The sequence below is a fragment of the Jaculus jaculus genome, chromosome 3, assembly GCF_020740685.1.
Source record: "Jaculus jaculus isolate mJacJac1 chromosome 3, mJacJac1.mat.Y.cur, whole genome shotgun sequence".
Lineage (NCBI taxonomy): Eukaryota > Metazoa > Chordata > Mammalia > Rodentia > Dipodidae > Jaculus > Jaculus jaculus.
The window spans coordinates 79988175-80004589 of record NC_059104.1 but is presented as its reverse complement, the minus strand read 5'-3'; positions in this window follow the sequence as shown (position 1 = coordinate 80004589).

Genomic DNA, 16415 nt, shown 5'->3' with positions numbered 1-16415 from the left:
TTATTTTTATTTATATATGTGAGAGAGAGAGAGAGAGAGAGAGAGAGAGAGAGAGAGAGAGAGAGAGAGAGTGAATGGGCACCCCAGAGCTTCCAACCACTGCAAACGAGCTCCAGATGCATGTGCCACCTTGTGCATTTTGCTTAGGTGGATTGTGGGGTATCGAACCAAGGTCCTTTGGCTTTGCAGGCAGGTACCTTAACCACAAAGCCACCTCTCCAGCCCCCTATTGTTATTTTTAATGGAAAGGTAAACATTTGGTTTTTCACTGGACATTTTTCAGAACCTAGGCTCTCTTAGTCTTGTAAAACTTCTTTTAGTAGGGTGGTGAATAGAAGGGGAAGAGATAGGAAGAAATTGTGAAATAAGAATACTTCAAACCTTGAGGTTTGATGTTCAGCTCAGAGACAAACACTGGATATAGAAGGCTCAAGCTGACATTAATGATTTCTCAGGAATCTCCATCATACCTGCAGAAACATTTTCCTGCTACAAACAGCTGCTCAGTTTTGTCTTCTTCAGCTGTCTACAGTAGGGACTTGTCAGTGCTGAAATGAAAAATTTTATCATCACTTCTAATTTTTCTAGATGTCTTAATCATTGAAGGTTTTACATTTAGGCCATTTGGGTGTCATCAAAGCATCAGGTTTAGAGGGGAAACATGATGAATCGTGAATGTTTATGAGGAAATGGCAGCAATTACAATGATGATAATGAAGAGTGAAGTGAAGAGATGCGTCTATTGGGATGCCTCCCTTGAGCCTAGGTTGGTGGAGGAAAGTAGTCCAGTGGGTTAAGGCATCACCACTGTACTAAGATGGATGGAGCTTCTTATCCAGCACCCCCGTCCATTCCAAGTCATTTTTAAAAAAGAAATATGCCTCTTGGAATCAGGTTTGGAAGTTTTACATTGACTGAACAGCTATTTCTTATGTTAAGTTATTTCAGTGGAAGAATAGAGAATTGTTGAAATAAATGGCTGGAGAATTCAAATTGCATTCATTTTTGACATTGGAACTGACAAATAGTTTCATTTCCTACTGAAAGGGAAAGCTTATTATTCTGAGACACAGGCAGGATTGAGGAAAAGGGGTGTCTGCTTTATATTTTACTGTAATTCTCTTAGATATAGTGGTAGAATAAAATAAAAAATGTTTTTTTTTTTGAAATACAACTGGAATTTATCTCTTGTCCTATTCTGCACATTCTATTGGAAATAAAGCCAATTAGGACAGATTAAATCACAGCCAGTAGTAGATTCATTGCCACAGCATGTAGTTCTCCAGCAGGACAGAGCTGTATGATTGTAGAGGTTCTGTGAGAGCAAGGAATCTGGATGGGTTGAGGTGGAGCTCTTGCAGCCTGAACCCTTTCCACCAGGGGCCAAACATCTCTAACAAGAAATGCTCCCTATACTCTTATATTCAAGATTCCCTCTCTGATCCAGGAGTTGCTTTCTCCAGAACCTAGGAAGTATTCATATGAAAATTATAAATCCCTTCTTGGCATTTCCTCAACAATGGAAACTCCTAATCCTACTGACAGCATGAATCAATGCAAGGAGACATGTGCTGACTATGGTATATAAGAAAACCATGACTTCAGTAAGCTACAGGCTCACAGGCTTCTGGGCTATATTTATCAGGACTCCCATTGCAGCAGTGATCTTTCTGACCATATGCTCAGAGGAAATGGGCCATAGCTGTTCATCCTCTACAAACCTTATCTTTGTTACTCTAAAAGTCCTGGACTTTCCCATCTCCTCTCCTTGTTGTCCCCAATGTGTCAGATGCTTGCACATCTAACAGACTTCATGAATTATAATTAGTCCAGTTCCATATTGGAAAACAGCCAACCTACTCACTCTGTAGACTTTAAAGCTGATTATTGACTTATAAAGTCCTGATGTAGGAGTCTCCTGAGCCCTGACATTGTCCATATGCAAGTCACAGACTTCTGTGTCATTGCTTTTCATTCTCTAGCTCCCTGGTAGTGATCTTCAATGAAGAGTGTGTAATGATCAGCAGAGCCTTATGTATGATGTTTTCAGATATTTGGGAGAGCTATGACAGCTGGCCTTGATACAGGGAGCAGAGCTAGAGTTTTGTAAGCTGGAATATAACTTGAGCCTGGTCTGAGGATGTAGGCATGTCCAGTTTGCCTAAGGAAAGGAATTGCATAGGTTTGTTCCTCTTAGTCATTCAGTGACTTCTGTACTAGAACCAGTGCTAGTTTCCTGGAATCTAATTGCATGGCGCACAGACTGAGCAATGGCTATAGTTGTGCCTGTACTATCTTTTTCCAGCACATACTTATGCTGAAGCTTCTTGGTACCATTGCTTTTTCTGTCTGCCTCACTCAGAAGTTCTTGTTTCCTACTATAGTCCCTTTGTATGCCTTTTTTCCTATTATAGTAATGATTCACCTGCGACTAGCTAATGTATTTAAAAACAGGTTTATTTAGCCTATAGGTTTGGAGATATCATGGACAACACCATATCGTGGATGGCATCACATTGTGGAGGGAGCATGTACAAGAAGAAGAGATCATGTGAGAAATAAGTCAGAAAGGAACAGGGATACAGACATAGAGAGGGAGAGAGAGAGAGAGAGAGAGAGAGAGAGAGAGAGAGAGAGCGGCAAAGAGAGATAAAAAGAGAGAGAGTTGTGCCTCTGAAGCTTCTACCACCTCTGCCTCTTAATATTGCCACACTGTGCTACAGACCAAGCTCTTAACACATGGAATCTGGGGAAACATATTTAAACTATATATGCATTATAGTACTCTAATTGTAGGAGAATTGGGAATCTGAAGGTCAAAGTCAGAACACGTAGAAAAGAGTGGGTCATTCAAGTCTAGAAGTTAAAGAGATTTGCTACAACCATGCATCTGAGCTAGATGGTCTTGAGGTATGTTCTAGAGCACAGATGGTTTTATGGGTCAGCAGCTGCTCTCATGAATAGTGTACTAGGTGTATGCACCAGAAAGGACCTAGATGGACAGGAATTAGGTTTCATATAAGAAGCAATTACACCTCTTTTTAAAGAATAGCCTTTAAGAACTTAGTGTTCTTTGATTAGATGTTAAATGTTGATAATGTGATGATACTTAATGCACTGAATGTGCTAAGTGTTTTAATCCATTCATGTTACTATAGCAAAATACTCCAAACTGGTGACTGACTTACAAACAACATAAATTTATTCTTCACAGTTCTGGAGGCTAAAAAATTCAAGAACAAGGCACCAGCAGATTTGGTATCCGATGAGAGCCTTCTTCCTGTTCACTGAGTTCCAATGACTTACTGCATCCTAGTATGGTAGAATGGTGAGGAACTCTATGAAGTTTGTTATAAGGGCACTAATCTCATTCATAATTCTTCTTCCCCATGAACTAATCACCTTGTAAAAGCCCCATCTCATAATATCAGTCACCTTGGGTTATTTCAATACATGAATTTGCAGGAGAACACAAACATTCAGATAACACTACCACATTTCCTAGCTACTGTTGTTATGGCATGGAAATTTTTGATATGATAGTCAAGGTTATTGACTGTTAGTTACAGGTCAAAGGTCAAAACAGATATAGGTCCCATGACATATAGAAGATATTTAAGATCTATCAGTTTAGCAGTAATATTGGAGGCATAATCAGACTTTCTGATACAGTGAAGGAGAAATTTTGAGCTAACATACATTTTCTGTTGAAACTCTCTGGCCTAGACTTACACAGCAGTTTTTGTTAAGTATTTGCACCATTCTTATTACCAGTGAACTGTGAACATGGTGAGTTATCACTCATGGGAAATTAACCATTCCTGGGGGGTGGAATGGATAGAAGAGACAAGACAAGATAAGATGAAACTCTTCAGCATGATAGACAAGGTCAAGATTAAGTCTAGGTGAATACTTCACTCCAGTTTTATGGTCCTATTCTTCTATGTCCTTTTCTTCCATTTTCTGTGCATTTTTCTCCAGTGATGAGTAGTTAGTGTTTTACATATTTATATTTCTATTCATAGCCTTATGTATCCTTACTAATCTGAGAATTTTTTAAACCCCATCTCAGATTTCCTTCTCTCCTTCCTTACTCTATTTATCACACTTCTTTTCCTCTCTGATTGTTTTTTTGTCAAAACAAATAGGAACTTCATTATTGCTGTACCAGTGGCTATTCAGCCTAAGCCTAGAAAGTCAGCATGAAAGCTTGCGGGCTTTCCGTTCCAGCACACTCTCACCTCCTCTCCTCCGCTCTCCCGCTCTACAACTATAGGAAGCCCGTTAGTTTCTCTATGCCTCAACTTCTGCATCTGTAATGAGGAATGATAGTAAATGTGCTTATATCATAGGATAGGTGATAGTATTGTTGTAAAGAACTTAGAGTTTTTCTTGGCATGGAGTAAGCTTTCAGAAACATTGACTATTGTAACTAAGCTACATTATATTTTTAGCGTCTATAGTATCTAGAGAAAAGTGGCTCATTTCATTTGCTATAGAAAAAGAATACTTGGTTTGAGGTTCAATGACAGGGCATGGAGAAGCATCAAGATGGAGAGGAGCTTCAAGGCTTCTTTATCTTGGGCTCATGCATTGCAGTCTTTTAACCTGCTTATCTTTTCAACTCATCAGTGACTTTTTTAAGTTTTTCAAAAGTCTGTTTTTGTTTGTGTGTCTGTGTGTGTGTGTGTATGTGTGTGTAATTGTATTTGCATTCCCCCTGTGCATGTGGGCAGAGGCCAGAGGATATCCACCAGATGTCTTCCTCTAACGCTATTTTACATTATATGCATCAGGGTATCTCACTGAAATGGAGATCATATTTTCCTTATATTTTGTCTGGATTGGCTGACTAGTGAGCTCCAGTGGCACTCTGTCTGGCCCATTCAATGCTGCTTATAGATATGAATGCCCAGCCTTTTATGTGCGTGCTGGAGATCAAACTCAGATCCTCATGTTTGCTCAGCAAGCACTCTTACCAACTGAGTCATCTTCTCAGCCTGACTCATAGATTAGGAAATGCTCTGGGAATTCTTTATTGAAAGACAAGTTTGATTGGTTTGCCTAATTTCTAGCACTTCTTAGGATCATTTGAGTCAGGTGACACATATACAGAGATACATACATCCCAGAGAGCAAAGGGCATATGTGCAGTATTTTTAACTACAGTGAAGAATGTGTTATCAGATGCTGAAGCACTAATTGCAGTAAATTTATAAAAAAGTTCCATTAAAGAGTTTCTGATTTTTAGAGGTAATGAAGCAGTTTTTATTTCCCAGATGGGAATTATCCTTCAACTTTGCCTTATCTAGTTAAATTCAGTCCTACTCTTTATTATAAGAATCTGCACCATGGTATTATACATCCTTGATAACTTTGCTGACAATGGAGTAAGTCAACAACCTATAGCAATGGACTAACTGGGTGTTAAAAACAATCTCTGCTTTTGAATGTTCTAGATATGAGACTTTCATCTAAATACATAAAAATGGGGGACATCAAGTTCAGGTGCAACTTATCTATGGCTAGCTGCACAGAGATTTAAAAGTAAAAATCAATAAATTATGGAAATATATTACCAACAGATTCAAGTTCAAGCATAGTTTGGGGGTATAAAAATAGTTTCTCTGAAATTCTTTTGTATTTGATGATGGTAAGATAGCTGATCATACTGTCAAAAATATTTCTTGAACATTGGTAGTTCTAAAGCTAGAGTTTTGGTTCTAAGGTCATTATGGGACTAGACAAGTCAATCAAAGCTGCTTATTTCTTAAAAAAAAACAAAAAACCACTTCAATTAATTTATTTGCAATCAGCGAGAGACCGAGAGAATGGGTGGGCCAGGGTCTCCAGATGCTGCAAATCAACTCCAGATGCATGTGTCACTTTGAGCATCTGGCTTTATGTGGGTACTGCAGAATCGAACTTGAACTTGGGTTTTTAGGCCCTGCAGGCAAATGCCTTAAACACTGAGCCATCTCTCCAGCTCCAAAGCTGCTTATTTCTTAATGTCAAAACACCTAGCTATCAATAATCTTGAACTTTTGTGTTTTGCTTAACTGTTAACAGTGGGCTAACTTAAAAGTTTCATAGATAATAATTTTTATTTTTTATTTTTTGTATTTCTGGAGCTAGAACACAGAACCTTGTGACAGATAATAGTTCTGAGGCCATGAAGAGTAGTACAGGCATACATCCTAATATTCAGGAGGCTGAGGCAGGAGGATTAAAAGTATCAGGCCAGTCTGAGTGATAGGGTGTGATTCTGTTTCAGAAAGACAAGAAAAAAGGTCTGAGGAGATGGCTCAACAATTAGGAGTACTGGCCACTAAAGATGAGGATCTGTTTGTCTGGAGGCTGCCAAGATAGATTTCCTAGATATCACATTAAAAAAAAAAAAAACAAAAAAAAAAAACAAACAAAAAAAAAACCTGGGCAACACCACACACATACCCTCAACTCCATTACCTGAGGGGAGGATAGCTGAGAATTCTTGGAGTTTACTGAATACTATTAGCTCCTAGTTGAGAGAGAGAACCTGTCTCAAGCAAATACTTGGATGAGAGCTAAGAGGAGGACAGGGGACATTCTTTGGTCTTTGCTCACATAGGTCATAGGGGCCATATCTTCATGTACGTGTATACATTACTCATTGCACACATCACACTGGACACATATACTTCCCACACATGCAAAAATAAAAAAAAATAGAAAAAAGAAAAAACAAGCAAAACCAAAGCCAAAACAAACAAACAAACAAACAAACAAACAAACAAAACACATAAGCAACTATTCTTAGAGTCTCTCACTTTCTTGAGGTTTGTACAGACTTCAAAACATATTTATATTCAGCATAAATCTGTATTAAAAGTCATGTAATCTTGTGTTTATTAGTAAACATGAGGCATACCTTTGCAAAAGCAGCCAAGCCAAAAGGATTGCCATGGAGCTGGAATGTTAATGGTTAAAAGTAGGCTTGGAGCTGGGCATGGTGGCTCTCGCCTTTAATCCCAGCACTCGGGAGGCCGAGGTAGGAGGATCGTGAGTTCAAGGCCACCCTGAGACTACAGAGTTAATTCCAGGTCAGCCTGGACCAGAGTGAGACCCTACCTCAAAAAACCAAAAAATTTAAATAATATAAAAAAAAGAAAAAAGAAAAGAAAAGTAGGCTTGGAGGTAAGAGAATTGCTGTGAGTTCAAAGCTAGCCTGAGACTATACAAAAGTAAACTTAAAAAGTATATGGACATTCCCATTGCTTACTGCTGGTAGGTGATGTCAGGGGTAAATGAGGGATTATTGGGCAGTTAAAGTGGATGCCTTTCCACCTTTCCAAAGCTGCACACATAGACTTGGATTGCTGTAGCTCATCTCTTGTCCATTTAAGTTTTGTCTGTGATGGTAGATGAAAGACCACTCACTGCTAGCTGATGTGTAAAGCTGTAAGAGAAGTTTGAGGGTACAGAAAAGAAAAAGGTATCTAGGATAGCAGTTGTATTTGATCAGGAAGATGGAGCTAAGGAGAGCTGGGATTAAAGGTGTGCACCACCACACCCGGCACATTTATAAAGTTTTTTAAAATATTTATTTATTTGTGAAGATAGCATCTGCCTAACCTCACCACTCCTCCCAGAGAAGGAAAGGCAAGACAGAATTCACTGAGTCTTTTAGGGGAGAGCAGTCTCTAATAGACTGCCAGTGGGAGGGGGAAGCGGGACAAAAACAGGGAATTTCCTGATTCCCTCACTCTCTGGTAGCCCACCAGTCCCCTAGCCCCCAAATAGCTGTCCTAGCCATAGTTCCAGCCTTGTGTTACTCCCACACTAACTGCATCCAAGGGGACACAGGCCAGCATAGTTCCACCTGTGCTGCTGTGCATGGGCAATTGCCGGGCTTCCCCTGCCAGCCCCTGGACCCTCAGACCCGCACTCCCACCCCCGTATGACCTCTGATCTATTCCGCCTGTCTGCCGGTGGGACCTCAGACCCGCTTTGTCTGCCTGCTCGTGTGCAACTTGGACCTTCTGTCTCCACCCACGTGACCTCAGACCCACTCTCCCGCCAGCCCATGTGTGACCTCAGACCTGCTCCACCTGCCCTCTTGCAACCTCAGACCGACTCCCTTGAAGCAGCACCACTTCCTCTGCCCATTGCAACCACAGTCCCACTCTTCCTGCCCCTACAATGTGATGGGCAGACCACAGCTCAACAGGAGTAACATGAAAAGTCAAATGCAAGTAAATCATATCAGACTTCCCAGTCCTACAGTGGATGTCGCTAATCAAAACATAGAAGAGACATTAGGATTAGAACCCCATAATGAACTTATGAGCAATGCAACCCTGACCAAGCTACTGCTAGAACTTGCAGAAAAGCAACAAAGGACCATGTGTATCTGCCATCACTAGACTAGACTAGACCTAATAGATAAGAAAAAGGAAGGGGTCCAAAGACAGTTAAAGTATATGAAGGAGAGTGAAAAAAAAAAAAAGACCTCAAAAATCAGCTGGCTATGCTAAATGAAGAAATAAAGAAATGCAAGGATGAATTCCAAGAAGCATTAAGAAAATCAGAAAATGATGTGAAAAGGGAACTTGACAGATGGATGGAAACTATACATAGAAAAGTAATAGAAAATGCAAACCTGATTGAACAAGCCCAAAACTCTTTAGAAGCTTTCAAGAATAGAGTCAGCCTGGTAGAGGATAGAAACTCAGATCTTGAAGACCAAACAAAAGAAACAGCTCAAGAGTTCAAAAGTTTCAATAAGTTCAAAAATTTCTGTGAATAAAACATGAGAGAATTTTGGAATACCCTTAAACATCCTAACATTTGGGTCATGGGAATACCAGAAGGGAAGAAATTCAGACCAAAGGCATGGAGAACTTATTTAACAAAATTATTGAAGAGAAATTTCTCACTCTCTCACAAGAAACGTCCATCAAGATACAAGAAGCTAACAGAACTCCAAACAGATAGGACCAGAGGAGAAACTCTCCAAGACATATTGTCATTAAGACTCTAAACATTGACACCAAAGAGAAAATCCTAAAAGCAGCTAGGGGGAAAAATAACACCTCACATTTAACGGTAAGCCCATCAGAATCACTTCAGACTTCTCAATGGAAACCCTGAAAGCCAGAAGGGCCTGTAATGGAACACTGCAAAGTCTAAGAACCTATAGCTTTCAACCCAAACAACTCTATCCAGCAAAAGTATCCCCCATAATAGGTGGTGAAAGAAAAATTTTCTATGACAAAACTCAGCTTTACAACTATATGAACACAAAACCAAACATACAGAGAGTATTTCAGAAAATTCTCAACACAGAAGAATCAAATAATTAACTGCAAATACCTAAAAGGAGCAGATCACAAGAACCAAACTCAGAGAAGGCACAAAAAACTTGAAAGTCCATGAAAACACCAAATCACATACACCAACACAATATGGCAAGGATCAAAACAAACCTCACAGTCATTACCCTAAATATTAATGGCCCTAATTCACCCAGAATGAGACACAAGCTAACAGGGTGAATCAGAAAATTTGACCCCTCAATCTGTTGTCTTCAAGAAACTCACCTCGCCACTAAAAACAGACACCTTCTCAGGGTGAAAGGGTGGAAAATGATATTCCAAGCAAATGAGAATATGAAACAAGGAGGCATAGCTATATTAATATCAGATAAAATAGACTTCAAACCAAAAATAATCAAAAAAGAAAAAGAAGGCCACTTCCTACTTATCAAGGGAATGATCCACCAAGAGTACTTTACAATCATAAATCTTTATGCACCAAACACAGGGGCACCACAATTCACAAAATAAATCCTACTTTATGATAAAACAGAAATAACTACCAACCCCATCATTGTTGGGGACTTTAATACACCATTATCAATAATAGATAGATCATCCAATCAGAAACTCAACAGGTAAGTGTGAGAGCTCAACGAAACCATAGAACATTTAGACCTAATGGATATCTACAGAATGTTTCACCCTAAGTCCACAGATTACTCATTCTTCTCAGCAGCCCATGGAACATTCTCTAAAATAGATCATATACTGAGTCAGAAAGCCTGCCTCCATATATTTAGGAAGATATACATAATTCCTTGCATGATATCACATCACAATGCTATAATGCTAGAAATAAACAACAAAAGACTCACCAAGAATCCCATTGGCTCCTGGAAAATGAACAGCATACTTTTAAACAATAAAATAGGAAGTGGACGAAATAAAAAATGAAATTGCAAAATTTCTAGAAATGAATGACAATGAGAACACATCATGCCAAAACGTATGGGACACAATGAAGACAGTCTTTAGGGGAAAATTCATAGCACTAAATGCCTTCATAACAAAGATGGAGAGATCCCAAATCAATAACCTAACCATCCACCTAAATGCACTGGAAAAGCAAAAAGAATCCAACCCAAAAAGCTCCAGATGGAAAAAAATAACGAAGATCACAACAGAAATTAATGAATTTGAAACTAAGAAAACAATTAAGAAAATTGATGAAAGAAAGAGTTGTTTGTTTTAAAAAAATAAACAATATTGACAAGACCCTGGACAATTTGATCAAGTAAAAAAAGAGGCACTTCAAATTAACAAAATTAGAAATGAAAAAGGAGAGATCATAAGAGACATAAGTGAAATTAGGAGAATCATCAGGACTTATTTCAACAACCTGTACTCCAGAAAACTGGATAGTGTAGAGGAAATGGATAAATTCCTCAATGCATACCATCTACCAAATCTAAACTCAGAGCAGATTAATCTAAAAAAAAAAAAAAAAAAAAACTATCACAACCATTGAGATTGAAAAGGTAATCAAAAACCTGCTCAAAAAGAACAGCCCAGGACCAGATGACTTCTCAGCTGAATTCTATCAAACCTTCATGGAAGAACTGAAACTAATCTTCCTCAAACTGTGCCTCACAATTGGAGAACAGGGAAAGTTCCCCAACTCCTGCTATGAAGCTAGTATAACCCTAATACCAAAACCAGGCAGAGATGCCACAAGAAAAGAAAACTATAGGCCTACTATTTCCCTGATGGCCTTAGATGCAAAGATCCTGAACAAAATACTCATAAACCAAATCCGACAATACTTCAAAAGCATTATCCACCTTGATCAACTGGGATTCATCCCAGGAATGCAGGCGTAGTTCAACATACAGAAATCTATGAATGTAATACACCACATAAATGAGGTTAAACACAGAAAACAACATGATCATTCTGATAGATGTAGAAAAGGCCTTTGATAAAATACAACATCACCTCATGATCAAAACAATGGAGAGAATTGACATGGTTGGTTTATATCTTAGTATAATAAAGGCTATATATAATGCTCTTAAAGCCCAAACAATACTTAATGGAGAGAGACTGAAGAAATTCCCATTAGATCAGGAATAAGACAGGGTTGTGCACTCTCATCTCTGCTCTTTAATATAGTACTGGTAGTCCTGGCTCAAGAAATAAGACAGGAGAAAGAAATAAAAGGGATATAATTTGGAAAGGAAGAAGTTAAGCTAGCTCTATTCACAAATGACATGATTCTATACATAAAAGACCCAGAACCTCCATCCCTAAACTCTTAAAGGTGATTAACTCCTTTAGCAAAGTAGCAGGATACAAAATCAGTGCACAAAAATCAGTAGCCTTTCTATAGGCAAACAACAAAGATATAGATAAAGAAATAAGTGATATTGTCCCATTTTTTTTCAATAGCAGCAGCAGCAACAACAAAAACCCTTGAAATAACATTAACCAAGGAAGTGGAAGATCTATACAATGAAAACATAAAAACACTCAAAAAAGAAATTGAGGAGGACTTGAGAATTTGGAAAGACCAACCATGCTCCTGCATAGGCAGAATTAACTTTTGAAAATGTCAATCCTACCAAAGGCAATATACAGATGTAATGCAATACCAATCAAAATACCAACATTGGTCTTCACAGAGATAGAAAAAATGATCTCAAAATTCATATGGAAAGGCAGAAGGCCTCAGATATCCAAGAATATCCTCAGCAAAAGAAACACCTCTGGAATCATTGCAATACCTGACCTAAAGCTATATTTCAAAGCCATAGTAAAAAAACAGCCTTGTACTGGCATAAAAACAGGAGTATAGACCAATGGAACAGAATTGAGGACCTGGACTTTGGGTCAAATAACTACAGCTACTTGATATTTTACAAAGTCCCTAACAATATAGGCTGGCAAAAAGACAGCATCAGCAACAAATTATGCTGGACAAACTGGACAACAGTATGCAGGAAATGGAAACTTGATCCACACATCTCACCATGCGCAACAATCAAGTCCAAGTGGGTCAAAGGCCTCAATATAAGACCAGAAATTTGGCTACTACTGGATATAGGAATATAGGAGGAACTTTCCATGATATAGGAATGTAAAAAGACTTCCTGAACAAAACCACAGTAGCAAAGGATCTTAAATAATCATTCAACTAATGGGATCACATGAAGCTGAAAAGTTTCTTCACAAACAAACATACAATAAGCAGAGCCAATAGATTATCCACCAAATGGTAGAAAATATTTGCTGAATATCCAACTGACAGAGGCCTAGTTTCTAGAATCTACAAAGAACTAAAAAACCTAAACAATAAAAAGTCAAACAACCCACTCACAAAATGGGGCAAAGAACTGGACAGGCAGTTCTCAGAAAATGAAATACAAATGGCAAACACACACTTAAAAAAGAAAATGTTCATCATCCCTAACTGTGAGGGAAATGCAAATTAAAACAACTATGAGATTCCACCTTACCACAGTAAGGATAGCAAACATTAAAAAATCAAATGAAAATAAATTTTGGTGAGGATGTGGAGAAATAGGAATCCTTATCCACTGTTGGTGGGAATGTAAGATGGTACAACCACTTTGGAAAGCAATATGGAGACTCTTAAAAAAAAACAAAACTGACTATAGTTACAAACAGACCCAGTTATTCCCTCATCTGGCATGTACCCTAAAAGCTCCATGTCCAGAGAGATTTGCTTAACTATGTTTATAGCTGCTCAATTTGTAATAGCTAAGAGTTGGAATCAACCCAGATGTCCATCATTAGATGAATAGATAACCAACATGTGGTATATATACACAATGGAATTCTACACAGCAGTAAGGAAAAACAAAACAATTAACTTTGAAGAAAAATGGTCAAATCTGGAACAGATCATTCTCAGTGAACTTACTGAATCATAGAAAGATAATCACCTCATAGTCTCACTCATCTACAGTTCCTGACCTGAATATACCCAAGATGCCAACATACCTAGCATGCATCTCAAGAACCACACCATAGGGTGGGTGGAGAGGAAGGGGAGGGCAAGAGAAGTGGGGGGGACACAAAACTGGACCCAAACAGCAATGGTACCATAAAATTCTACATCCTAAAAGACAGACCAAATGGTTGAGCCTTCACCAGGCCCTTACAGGGAACACCTGAATCACAAGGCCCTGGAGAGAGTACGATAAAGACTGACCTTAATCTTCTGTTCCTGTTTCTCTCTCCCTCAATCTCTCTCTCTCTCTCTTCTCTCTCATCTCTCTTTCTCTTTTATATCACCTATCTTTTTCTTCCCTCTCTTCTTGGGTGCTGGCCTGCAACTCCCAATACCAGCAGGTGGCTATCATCCACAATGAGCTATTAATCATAGAGACCTACAAGTTTCACAAAAGAAGACAGATTTCTGTCAAAGTATTTTTTTAAATTTTTTGTTCATATTTTATTTATTTATTTGAGAGTGACAGACACAGAGAGAAAGACCGATAGAGGGAGAGAGAGAGAATGGGTGCGCCAGGGCTTCCAGCCACTGCAAGCGAACTCCAGATGCGTGCACCCCCTTGTGCATCTGGCTAACATGGGACCTGGAGAACCAAGCCTCTAACCGGGGTCCTTAGGCTTCACAGGCAAGCACTTAACCACTAAGCCATCTCTCCAGCCCTCTGTCAGAGTATTTGATGACCCACCAAAGGTTAGTGGTAAGACCCTACTGCTGAAGATACCATATGCTGTTGGCATATAACATGGAGTGACATGGCTGGAAGCTGGAAGAGTCAGTCCCCAGACAGCATATCTAATGCTAGAAGGTGCTACTTGTGTGGATGGGGAAAATGACCAATATCTGTCCAAGCAACTCATGGTCTAACCTACTTAGCAGCAAACAACCTGACATGATTGATGCTCACACAAATGCAATAGTGGCACACAGCCATGGTGGGAAACCAACTGCTCTGGATTTGGCTAACTGATCTACTCAGTGGAATGGAACCCATAGCTGGAGCTGGGAAACAAGTCAGAACCATATCCAAAAATGAGCCCATTCTCCATTATCAAGCTTCCACCATTCAGGGCTACAAGTGGGCCTGCACCTATTAAACTCTCTCTAAAAAAATAATGGTTATCACATTTATCTGGTGCTAACTTTACTTTCCACCAGAGAATCTGCTTCTCTTTTTCAGATTGACTCAGATCCCAAGGAGAGAGCTGCCTCAACATACCTCAAAAAGGCCCCAGCTGAAACTAAGAATAATTGGGAAAATAAGCAAAACTGCTCTTTTCTTGGTGAAACTGGTACCAGCACAAGGGTGAAGGAGACAGGCACAGAGAGTAATCAGCTCCTACCAAACCATATATTCAGAGACACAAAGGCTTCCAAGATCTCTTCACTGAAGCAGACCTAAAATTAACCCAACATGGCTCAGGGAAATTTGTAGAAGAGGGGGTAGAAAGAATGTCAGAGCCACATGTTAGGTCATGATACACAGAGACATTTCCTCTTACCCATAACTGATGGCTAACCCCACAATGCATGGCCCATATACCCCAACAAGGAGAGTCCCTGTGGAGGGGGAGAACAGGGAGCAGGCTAACAGTAGTGCCAATCTGACTGTATTCACTGCGTACAAACTAATCAAAAAAATTACTTATTTGCAAGCAGAGAGAGACAGAGACAGAGAAAGAGGGAGAGAGAGAGAGAGAGAGAGAGAGAGAGAGAGAGAGAGAATGAGAATGGGTGTGCCAGAGCCTCTACCTGTTGCAAACAAATTCCAGATGAATGTGCCATCTTGTGCATCTGGCTTTATGTGAGCACTGCGGAATCAACCCCAGTAGTTAGGCTCTGCAGGCAAGAGCCATAACCACTGAGCAATCTCTATAGCCTGTTACTGAGTTTTATGAGTTATTTATAAGTTTAGATACACCTTCATCTTTAGAAATCCATTTGCAAATATTTCTCCATCTATTGCTTGCCTTGTCTTTTCACTCTTTTCTGATGTATGTGTGCATTTGATGTGTATACATATGTGTATATGATATACATACATGCGTGTGCATGAGATGTGTACACATGTGTATATGATGTGTACTCATGTGCATATGTTGTATGCACATGTGCATGTGCGTGCAGATGTGTATGTCCTATACACATGCATGTGGAGACCAGAGGAAAGCAGGTGTCCTTCTCTCCTTCTCATCCATCGTATTTTCTTGAAATGGAGACTTTCACTGAAACTAGAGCTGTTTTTCAGTCAGGTTGGCTGACTGGCAAGCCTCAGTGAATCTTCTATCTCCATCTTCCTTAGCACTGAGGTGACAGCTGTGCAATCACACTTATCTAGGACTGGAACTGAGGTCTTCATTCTTGTACTGCGAGCACTCTCACCTAATTGACTTTTTTCCAGCCCCCTTTCTTTCTCCTAACAGTATCCTTTGCAGAACAAATTTCTTAATTTTAATAAAGCTAAATTTAACTTTGTGTTTTGATATGGATCATGCTTTTGATATTATAGGTAATTTTTTTTTTTTTTGCTCAAACTGAAGTCATAAGGATTTTCTCCTATGTTCCTTAGTAGAAGTTTTACATTTTAGTTTGGTATTTAGGTACATTTCCATATTCAGTTAATTTTTATATACAGTGCAAGTGGTACATTATAATTTATTTGTATTTCTCCCCTTCATAGTTAGCCAATTGTTTCCACAAATCATTCAAAAAGCCAACAATATTCTATTCTTTTGTGCCTTTGTCAAAACCAAATGAAAAGATAGACATGAGTTTATTTCTAGATGTTCTCCTGCTCCTTTTGCCTGTTAGTATTTCTTGATTGAAATACCAGACTATCTTAATTATTATGGTCTTAACATAACACCTGATGGTAGGTGACACAAGATACTTAACTTTGCTTTTTTTAAGTTTGTGGTTATGTCATGATATTAGCTTGCCATATGAAATTAGGAGTCAGGTTTTCAATTTCAATTCATCTATATAATATTTAGTCTACTGATACATGAACACCACACACACACACACACACACACACACACACACACACACACATATGTGGTGTCAATGTCAGAATTTCTTCA